General features: G+C 41.0%; 1 pseudogene; it reads right to left on the reverse strand.

The window, feature by feature from the left end:
• Positions 1 to 4,626: 4,626 nt before the first annotated feature.
• LOC123777411 (large ribosomal subunit protein eL20 pseudogene) lies at positions 4,627 to 8,819 on the reverse strand (annotated as a pseudogene).
• Between the last annotated feature and the right edge of the window lie 2,765 nt (positions 8,820 to 11,584).

The raw sequence follows: 11,584 nt of genomic DNA on the forward strand, positions 1-11,584 counted from the left end.
TAACTTATCATATTCCTACCTGTGGTAAGTAGCTAGTCTGACACAAATGAAAGAAAGCTATTTGCTTTTAAGCTTAGTAAATACATTTTTACATAAGAAAGCCAAGAGATTTTGTTATCACCTTTCAGGTTCTGTATTTACCTAAGAGTCTAGTTTCTTGCTTAGATCTTAGTATTATAATCAGCCAATAACCCAATGGCACTGAATTATTAGCTATGTGTTTAAGGGTTGCTACATTCCATTAGGTTCTTTGTACAGGCGTATCTCCTTTTGCAGATATGTTTATTCACATTTATTGCACTTCACAAATTGAAGGTTTGTGCCAACCTTGCATCCAGCAGACCTATTGATGCCATTTTTCCAACACCACCTGCTTCTCTTGTCTCTGTTACATTTTGGTAATTCATTCAGTATTTCAAACTTCTTCATTATTATTATATTTGTTATGGTGATCTGTGATCAGTGATTATGCCTGGCTGAAAGCTCAAATGATGGTTAGCATTTTTTAGCAATAAAGTATTTTTAAATGAAAGTCTGTACCTTGTTTTTTTAGACATACAGCTATTGCACACTTAATAGACTACAGTACGGCGTAAACATCATTTTTGTATTCACTGAAAAACCAACAAATTTATTTGACTCATTTTTAGTGCAATATTCACTGCATTGCAATATTCTGGAACTGAACCCACAATATCTCCAAGGTATGCTTACAATACAAAGTGGTCTTTCCTCTCATCATGCAAAATCTAAATCAAAAGGCAGTAGGTAATCCGCAGAGATTTATTAGGTCCAAACAAACTGATTCACCATTTGCATAATCAACTTACTTAACAAGCAGACAAGGGCTTACTCAGTACAAAGGACTTAGAAGAGCACTTCATCATCCAGAGAGAACAAGGACAGACATTGTCCATCTTTATGTCTAATCCTTTAATTTCTGTGTTCCATTGCTGACCCACACTCTCCCCAACCCTCCATCTAGTGTAAGAAAATAAAATTAAGATCCAATATTATGTATTCCTTGACATCTGGGAAAAAACAAGAGGGCCTAGATTAGTCTAAACACGAGTTTCCCTTTCCATGTTTCCATGGACCAGGGCCCCTAGTTAAATACCAGTCTTAATTACAGGCCCAGGCCCAGTTCCTGCTTACCTCCTGAATAGCAGGCTTCAATTCCTTGACAACTCACAAGAATTACTCAAGCCATCGACATGTTTCCATGGGAACCGAGGAGTACCTCATCTCCTTGATACTACAGGCCTACCTCTCACAGTCCCTGGTTCACTCTGTTCCCAGTTGCAATCCTCAGATGTTTGGGTGTAACATGCATGGCATGGGCATCAACCAACCCTGGGCTGTGAGTATATGTGATACAAACTGTTGTTGATCTCATCTGTCTGGCGTAGGGGGATGTGTGTTCAGCCAGCCCCGTAACTAGGGCAGGAATTGCTCCTTCGTGGGTGGGGTAAATAGTAAGCATTAAGCACCCCAACACAGATACCTCCAGTAACATTTACGTGTCCTCGGCCTTGAGAAGTATTCTGTTTATATCTGCTTTGATTAATTATGTTTTTATTTTACAGTTAAACTCCCTTAGGGAAATCTTATTCATTCCTCTTATTTATAATCAGGGATAGAGGAGGTTTCTTATGTTTACTCATGGTCTGCCTACACATGAAAATCCAGAGTGATTAAAAAATCTTCACCATCTCTATTAAACTCAACTCCATCCATTGCAATGACTTTCAGACTGAGTAGGATCCGGAGTCCGATGCTCTGCATTCATTCTTCTGTCCCTTCTGATCTTTGACCTTATCTTCTTGCTTGTTCTAATCTAGCCACACTGGATTATTTCATATTCCTTGAATATGTCAGAATATTCCTTGAATATGCCTACCTCAGCATTTACTTTGACTGTCACTTTTTCCTAAAATGTGCTTCCCTCAGATATCTGCCTGAATGATCACCTAGTTCAAATATTTGGTCTAATGTCGCCTTCTCAGTGAAAGGTAACCTGACCGTAATTTCCATTTTTCTCTTCTTTAGCACAACCTATCCCCTTGCTGTTTTATTTTCTTCCATTGCAATTATCAAACACTAGCATTCTACAGTATGCATTTGTTTAATTATTTATTCATTTTTACAGTCTGTCTCTCGCCCACTTGAACCTTAAGTTCCATAAGGGCATGCAATTGTTCAGAAAGTTAGCCCGAGCACTTATAACTGTGTAAATATTTGTGAATTTTTGTTAAATGAGTACATTTAGATTAAGGATTTCAAAAAGTTTTTGTAGTAAGAATTTTTTCATTTATTAACATAGAATTCTGATATATATTTTTAACTTTAGAAAAGTTTTCAGTAATTCATTTGAGCCTCATTACACACTATTAGCAGGAAATCCATCATATTCCTCTCATATCCTAAAAATCATTCAATAACTCTTACAGTTTTACACAGTTGAAAGAATGGCATACCCTTCCAAAATATTAGGCATAGAATGAGGATTGGATTCTGATTGGTCTGTTATTGCAATTTTATTGTTACTGAACTGAAACTGGTCCATACTGTGGAAGTACTTTTAGAGGCCTTGCACCCTCCCTAGGCTATGATGGTATCCCAAATAGGGTACTAAGGTTCTTAAATCATGTTGACTTTGCTGCTGTTGACACTGGCTCATTTATTCCAGAGAGGCTTAGATCTAAAGGGATAACAGCTCTCTACTGCTTTATACCTAGTCTTTTCAATCAAACTTATATCTTTGTCTAAAGCCCAGTAGTCCAGCTTAAATTTTCTTTTCCCATTTGTTATTTCATTCAGAGGCCTGGAACCTTCCCGAAGTTGCCTCACCCAATTGTAGAGGCTGGCAAGTCCACAATCTTCAGGGTATGCCAGCCAGCTGGAGATCCAGAAAAGCTGATGTTAGCTCAAGTCTGAAAGTCTGAAAGCAGTCTACTGGTAAAATGCCCTCTCTCTCAGCCCTCTGTTGTTCTTTTTTTTTTTCTAGGAAGGCCTTTAACAAATTGGACGAGGCCCACACATATTATGGTGAGTAATCTGCTTTATTAAAGTCTATTGATTTAAGTGTTAATCTCATCTAAATATTTAATGTCTTCACAGAAACAGAATATTGTTTGACCAATATCTGGGTACTATGGCCTAGCCAGGTTGACACATACAATTAATCATCACAGGACATATAGATTGGGATTTGACTCTTTCTTCCTAGGAAATCCAGGGCTCTTTATTTAAATTATCACTTTCTCCACAGAGATCTACTGCATACCAAATGAGTATTGCAACTTTTTGACCATCAAAAAAAGAGAGAGAGAAAAAAAGACCTTGTTATATATGAATCCGCTAATACTAGAAAAATGTGTGCCCTGCATTTGCATACCAAAGAAGGACCCCCAAGTGATCCTTTGTAGGACAAAGAGGAACAGTTTCTCTGGATTAGAAATCCTGAACCCATTCTACAAAGGGCAATAATGCCTGAAGATGTGGCAGGGTAATAAAAATGAACTATAAACACCTAGAATTAAAATCAAAATGCTGATTGCAATTCCTGAGTCAATGCTTTTTGGGTAGTCTCTCAGACCCATATTTTCATCTTTTCACCAGGTGGGATCACGTAAGCCAGGAGGAACAAAAACCCTGAGGCTAATGGTTGTGTTCTTACTTTCAGACAAACTAGATGGAAGAACATTGTTTGACAAGAGTAACATTTAACCAACTTACTATGTATAACTAAGTCATTTTACAAATTCTGTTCTGTGTCACATGCCTCCGGGTTTATAAGAAGTGCTCAGTATGGTTGATAGGATTAAAAAATAGGACAAGCTTGGCAATCTTACTGATTTCTGTCACAACTTAACCAAGCAAAGTTGTTAACCCATGCTCTTATCAATATGTGCTCAGTTATACACTACATATATGAATGAAAACCATCTAATTATTCATATATTCAATTAATTTTGGATTGAGTAGATGGAGATCTGCTTAACAGGTCAAGAACGAAACCATATCTGAGAGTGGCTTAAGAAGAGAGAAAGTAAATGTAACTAAATGTCAAGGAACTGAGAGAAAAGTGTTTGAAGAAAGTAAAATTTAGAATATAACATGTATGTTGTTGGTTAATTTTTTGTGTCAACTTGGCTGCCATAATGCCCACATATTTGGTCAAATATTCTGGATGTTTCTATGAAGGTGATTTGATGAGGCTTACATTTAAATCAGCAGACTTTTTAATTTTATTTATTTATTTGACAGAGAGAGAAAGAGAGCACAAGTAGGCAGAGCTTCAGGCAGAGGGAGAGGGAGAATCAGGCTCCCCACTGAGCAGAAAGCTTGATGTGGGCCTCTCGATCCCGGGACCCGCAGATCATGACCTGAGCTGAAGGCAGACACTTAACCAACGGAGCCACCCAGGCGCCTCTAAATCAGCAGACTTTTTTTAAAAGCACTTAATTGAGGCATGAGTGACTTGAGAAAAGATATACATATTTAATGTACACAAGTTGATGAATTTGGATATAAGTATACACCTGTGAAATCATCACCACTATCCAGGCCCTAGACATACCTAACTCCTCCTAAAATTTCCTCCCACCCTCTTTATTATTATTACTACTGTTTTTTGGTTTGGTTTGGTTTTTCCCCCGAGGAGTTTATTTGAACAAGGATGCTCATGTAAAAGAAGGTGTTGGGACTCGTGGTGGTGAAGCGTGGCTGGTGCTGACAATGCGGGATTCAGGGGCGCAGAGGAACTTGATCTCGGAGTCGTGGAACCTCTTGACGGCTGATCTGCGGCACTTGGTGTCTGCAATCGCCTCCACCTTGATGATCTGGATCTAGTGGGTCCCTGGTGCGGTGCAGGATGCCCATGTTTCAGTAGCACCAGGTGACAGCGCCTGCAGTGGTCAGGTCCGGGCTCTCCCAGTAGATGTGTGGGTGCCCCTGGGGGAGTCAGAGCGTAGCCACGTGAAGTTCTTCACCCGCAAGGGGGACTTCTTGAAAACCTGTCCACAGTAGACAATTCCCCCTGCAGACTTCATCTTCTTCAGCAGAGACACAAAGTACCAGAACCAGGACTTGGTGACAACACGACGAGGTACAAAGATTCGCCTGCAATAGAGGACGGAGTGCCATATCTGGGGGTGGGCAGGCAGCACCCCACCACTTTGTACTCTTGCAGTGTGTTCCAGGCCTTCAGGGCTCACTCTCCACTCTCACCACCACCCACGAAAGGTCCCCCTTTTATTATTAGCATCATTAATGTTATTATTATTTTATGTAAGAAGACTTAAGATCTATTCTCTTAGTAAATTTTAAGTATATAATACTGTATTGTTGGTTGTGGGCACTGGTCTTTATAGATTTTTTATAATTTATTTACCTTGTATAATTTTATAATTTATTTACCTTATATAATTGAAATTTTGTACCCTTTGACTATCAACTCCCTGTTTCCCCTCCCTCCCACCCCAGTACCAACATTCTACTCTCTGCTTCTATAAGTTTGACTATTTTAGATTCTACATGTAAATGAGATTATACTGTATTTGTATTTCTGTGTCTAACTTATTTTACTTAACCTTCTCCAGGTCCATCCATGTTGTCATAAATAGCAGGATTTCCTTCTTTTTTAAGGCTGAAAATTACTATATCGTATGAATATACAAAATTTTCTTTGTCCATTCATCCATCGGGGACATTTAGGTTGTTTCCACACATTGGCTATTGTGAATAAGGTTTCAATAAACACGGGAGTGCAGGTGTCTCAAGATTCTGATTTTGATTCCTTTGGATAAATACCTAGAAGTAGGATTGCTAGGATTGCCTAAGAGTTCTATTTTTAATTTTCTGAGGAACCTTCATTCTGTTTTCCTTAGTGGCTACACCAATTCACATTTCCACGACTGTTGTACAAGGGCTCCCTTTTCTCCACGTTTTCACCAGTACTTATTATCTCTTGTTTTTTGATGATAGTCATTCTAACAAATGTGAGGTGATATCTTCTTGTCCTTTTGATTTACATTTCCCTGATGATTAGTGATGCAGAGTACATTTTCATGTACTTTTTGGCCATTTGTATTCTTTGAAAAATGTCTATTCAGGTCCTTTGCCCATTTTAATTATATTGTGTGGTTTTTGCTACTGAGTTGTATGAGTCCCTTATGTTTTGGCTATTACCCCTTATATGATTTGTAATTATTTTCTCCCATTCTTAAGTTGTCTTTTTTTTTTTTAAGAGAGGTAGAGAGAGAGAGAGAGAATGGAGGGGCAGAGGGGGAAAATCTTAAGCAGACTCCATGCCCAGCGTGAAGCCCAATTGGGGCTTAATCTCACAAACCTGGGATTATGACCTGAGCCAAAAATCAAGTCAGATGCTTAATCAACTGAGCCACCCGGGTGCCTCCTATAGGTTGCCTTTTTATTTTTGTTGAGGGGAGTCATCAAAATGATGCTGATGAAAGTTGGAAGTTTTGGGTTTGTGAGAGAATGGCTAAGAAAGAATTATTGAGACGTTTTTGGTGCAAAAAGGTGATTTTATTATACCACAGGTACAGCACCTGTGGGCAGAAAGAGCTGTACTGGATTGTGAGGAGTGACTGATTACATACATTTTAATTAGTGGGGGTTAGGGATAGCAAGTCTCTAAGGAATTTGGAAGCAATGCTTTCAGGACCTCGAGGGCCTAGCTGCTAAGATAAGGTTACTTTTAATCTTTAATAAAACATAAACTTTAAGGCACTAAGGCAGCCATAAGTTCCTTGAGGAAAGTCACATTCTGCATGTTTCAGCTATCTATCTATGGACTATAAGTTGTAGGGAGACTTAATTTAAGCTATATTTCTCTTGCCTTTGTTTCCCTCATCATTGTGGCCACTTGATCTGTGAACTGAACCCAGGCTTTTGGAGGCTCCTAACCCCCTCCCTTGTCCTTGGAATATGGGTTACACTTGCCTTTCCTGATCCCATAGACTGATCCAAGGACATATAGCCTTGAGATAGTGATATGGTGTGGAAAACACCTGCATGGTACACATGACTGAACCCAGTTAAGGCCTCTTCATGAACCTTAAGATTTGGTAGGCAGGTGCATCCTTTTGTCTTGCTGTCACCCAAGACAAACCTCCTATGCTTCTTAAAACTGCCACCAACCAACACAGAGTGGCCTGCCTCTTTCTCTGGCCTCTCCCTGCCCTCTTCATTTAGGATCCAGTTTCAGATTCTACCAGAAGCTCCCAAAGAGATTATGAACCAATAACTGCCATGTCTGCCAGGAGACGAAAGAAATGGGAATAAGGCATCCTCAGGGGCAATCCCAAATTGGCCATTGATCTCTATGTGGGGAGGGGTGACCTGTACATTAGATGCTTGTGGATTACCATATGAGTACAGGGGCACTTCCCCAAACACCAGCTGGCCTCGTGCATTTGTTGGAGGAACTACACGTACATAGCACACTGCGGCAGGAGAGGGAAGCACATGGTAGCTGCAGTGGGTTGACCTCAACTGTGGGCAGTTCAGCCGGCCACCAATGCCCAACTGGGGGCTGAAGCTCAGGTCAGAAAGTTAGAAGATGAGCTAATGTTAGAGAAGGATGTATAAGTGTCCACAAGCCTGCCAGTTTGGAGGCTGACAGACAAGGTGGGAGGGCAGGATAATGAATTAGAGCTCTTAACGTACTGTTTTGTAAAGCTAGGAGGGGCCAAAATGCCTGGATTTAAATTCCAGGCACTTGTGATGACGCTGGATTAAAATGCTAAAAGGTGGAACCTCTGAGAAAGTGAAGAAAATGAAGAAGAGGGTATTGTAATTGATGAGGAAACAGCTGAAATGGCCCAGGCTTTCTGAACCCTCATACAAAGGAAAACATTAAAATACTAATTACCCCCAAATTCATAAGAGAAAACTTGCATTCTTTCTCTGTCTTTTAAGGTTGTAAATCTTTTCTTGTCTTTGAAATGTAAACACCCCAGAATATAACAAAAACATTGCCCACAGAGATTTAAGAAAACGAAGGGGGGAGAGAGGCCTCTTACAATACAGACTGCTATAGAAGTGCCTTTGCCAATTCATTGTAAAGCACTCTGCTACAACAGCTAACTAAATACCAAATGCACATACGTGGTCCAAAAGAGACTTGGATGGCTAGAAGCTGTGTTTTTAATCCTTTTGTTTTTTAGCGAGTGCTGGAAGAGGTCATTGAGAAGACATGACCACAAATTGACCCTCGAGCTGGACCCATTCCATTTCATTTTTCCTAGTATAATGTCAGTCATAATTTTAAAATGTATGTATGTATGTCGCAGAAATAATCAAATTCCTTTGTCAATTGTATTATAACAAACTCACACCACATCTTCAATTGTGGCCATTTTTAAGTCTTTGGTCATTTGCAGACTATTATGGTTTTACTCTGGTGCTTTGGTAAAAAAATGTGTTCCTCCAACAGTGCTTCATCTTCAGACATTCATGAAAACAACTTTGACAAGTACAGGTTTCTGATAACTAAGATCAATTTGCCTTCATGTGGGAGAGACAGTGATAAATCTTTGAAGTGCTCCCTCAAGGCTACCTGCAGAGCTCCACAATATGTCATGGGATGGCAGCTAGCAGCCCATCCTTGTTCTCCTTTCCCACATCAGTAAAATGGGCGCATTACATTGATAGTATAAAGTTAACAAGTGAAGACTTGCCTCTGTTGCAGGACACCCTGAAGGCTTTACTGGAACATCTGTGAGGGAGAAGCCAGGCAATAAACCTGTGAAAAATTCAAGGCCCAGGCACCACTGTAAAGTTTTGGGAGTCATCTGGTCAGGTAAGATGGGTGTTGTCCCAGAAGTTGTGATTGATCAGGTACAAGCCCATCCAACCCTTAAGAATGTGAAAGAGGTGCAAGCCTCTGTAGGGATTTGGGGGTTTCAGAAGACTTTTAATCCCTACCTGGCACAGTGCCCCCATCCCTTGTGCTGCCTGATAAAGAAAGGGCATGTGTGGGACTGAGGATCAGAGCAACAAGCTGCCTTTGAGAAGGCAAAAAATACTAGTAAAGTAGATTAAAGTTCTGGACATCTCCTAAGTGTGGGCCACTATTTGAGTGAATTGTGTCTATGAATTTAGAAGGTATGGGTCAGATCCTGTGGTAGACACTATAAGGGAAAAATGTCCCTAGAATTGTGGTCCAAGCTCTAGAAGGGGGAAGAAACCCTGGCAGTATACGTGGAACTCCCCCAGCTAAAAGCTTTCACACAGCAGTCAGTGGGCTGAGCTCAGAGCTGTCTGGCTGGAGACTGATCACTCATGAGCCCTTTATCCTTTGCACTGGTAGTTGGGCTATTCTAAAGGGATTAACCCTATTTATGGCTTGGACAATAGAAAATGGGAGTGGATGATCATAAATAAGCCCTTGTGGGGGCCAGATATGTGGAAAAACATTGGTGTCCATCTGTAAGAGCCTAAGGCAGCCAGACCTCAATATTCCTCATGTCCCAGCTCATAAGACACTGACAGCCTCTGGTAATCAGGAAGCGGATGCTTCACATGGGTATGAGCCCTAGCTATTGACCCTTCAGTAGATACAGTAGATTAGGTACATAAAAGGAGCAACTACCATGGTGTCTAAATAAGATGACATATTGCCAAGGATGCCAGTTGCCCTTGGTTAATGCAGTAGCAGCATGTCTTGTGTGTTTTAAACAGTGCCCAAAGAAACTACCAAAAGAATCTCGAATTCCCAACCAATGAGGGGTTGGCAAATTGATTATATTGGCCCCCTCCCTCTGAGTAAGGTTTCTAAATATGCCTTGGTTTGTGTGGACACTGCATCTGGACTAACCTAAGCTTTCCTTATTACTGTGCAAACCAGACTGCTACCATTAGGTGGTTAAAAAAATGAAATAAAATCTATGGATACCGTCACTGACAAGACAGTCCTTAGGGAACACATTTCAAAAGCCATGGCATGCAAGTCTGAGCAAAAGAACATGACATTGAATGTTGGTTTCATCTCCCCTATTAGCCCACGAGCTAAAGGGTTGGTAGAAAAGAAAAATGGAAAATTAAGGCAGTAGATTAAATTATTAACACGTAAAACCACCTTGGCCAGATAGACTGAAGTATTGTCCCAAGTTTTAATACATTTGAATGATCAACTAGTAGATCCTGTTTCCCCATATGACAGACAGGGGACCCCTGCCAAGGCACCCAATACTGTGAAAGTATGGAAGTTGTGGGAGACAGCCATTCCCCTTATTCTCACCATGGATCTACATATTATGCTACTGAGAGTGCACTGGAATTTACAATGGGATGTCCTGGTGAGACAGGTGAGTTACTTCACATCTCTGGCTGAAGGGGAGCTACTCAATCTCCACTAGGATCCCATTGTCCTTCTTCAAGATGGACCTGTTAAAATGTGTTATACTTGAAATGGAGCATGCACCATTGTAAGAGGGGGGAAAAGGTGGGGGTCCTGGTCTGGCATAGCCTACCCCCCCCCGGCCGATTGATCTCTTTATGCCTGAAAATGGTGCCTCCCCCAGCTAACATGTATGGTATGTAAAACCAGGTCAGGTTCCTAAAACTACCTCCCTCCCTCTTTTCCAGGCCAGGTGGATACTACTTTCCACTAGTACAATCATTTGGCAGCCATCTTTGTCTCCTCGATTGGCCTGGAGGACATTATAGCACACGTGGAAGCCTTTACTAAATTCACTGAACAAGCCTTAGCTGATAGCCAATAAAACCGATCCTTAAAGAACAACAAAATACCTCTCACAAGAAAAGCTATCTTCCATAAGAGCCTAAGACTTTATTATTCCCTCTCAAAGAGGCATCTGTGCCATTATCCATGTGCCATTATCCATGTGTTCATGCCTGATGAATCTGCTAATGTATCTTTTTATTAAATCACATGAGGACACAAGTAAACACCCTGAATGATCTGACCTTCAATTTGGGGGACTTGATAAATCAGTGGTTCAGATCATGGGGCTCTGAATGGAAAAAGTTGTCACTGATTTTGGGAATCATGGTCTAATCTATGTTTTCTTTTATATGTGCCTGATTTGTGGCTGTAGCAGCTGCTTCCAGTGCAACCAGGTGGCCATCAAAAGAGCCACTTCCGTGCTAGTGAAACCCATTGCTGACCACGCAGGGCCCATTGAGGATGAGGGGAGCATGTGAGATTGTAGGAGCTGGTCGCAAGAGGTGGAATGTTGGGGGAGATCATTGGAAAGGTGACTTTTAAGATTTGGAGGGGACTGGTGCAAGGATCCATTTGTCTTGCTGCTGCCCCAGACAAGTCTTGCATGCAAGTTTCCTTTACTTCTTAAAACTGCCACCACCTACCCACATGGACAGGCCTGCCTCTTTCTTTGATCTCTCCCTGCCCTCCATGTTCAGGGGCCAGTTTTCTTTCTTTTTTTTTTTTTTAAAGATTTTATTTATTTATTTGACAGAGATAGAGACAGCCAGTGAGAGAGGGAACACAAGCAGGGGGAGTGGGAGAGGAAGAAGCAGGCTCATAGCGGAGGAGCCTGATGTGGGGCTCGATCCCATAACGCCGGAGGCAGAT

The sequence above is a fragment of the Ursus americanus genome, chromosome 13 (assembly GCF_024610735.1).
Source record: "Ursus americanus isolate L20-20 chromosome 13, mUrsAme1.1.p, whole genome shotgun sequence".
In the NCBI taxonomy this organism is placed as follows: Eukaryota; Metazoa; Chordata; class Mammalia; order Carnivora; family Ursidae; genus Ursus; species Ursus americanus.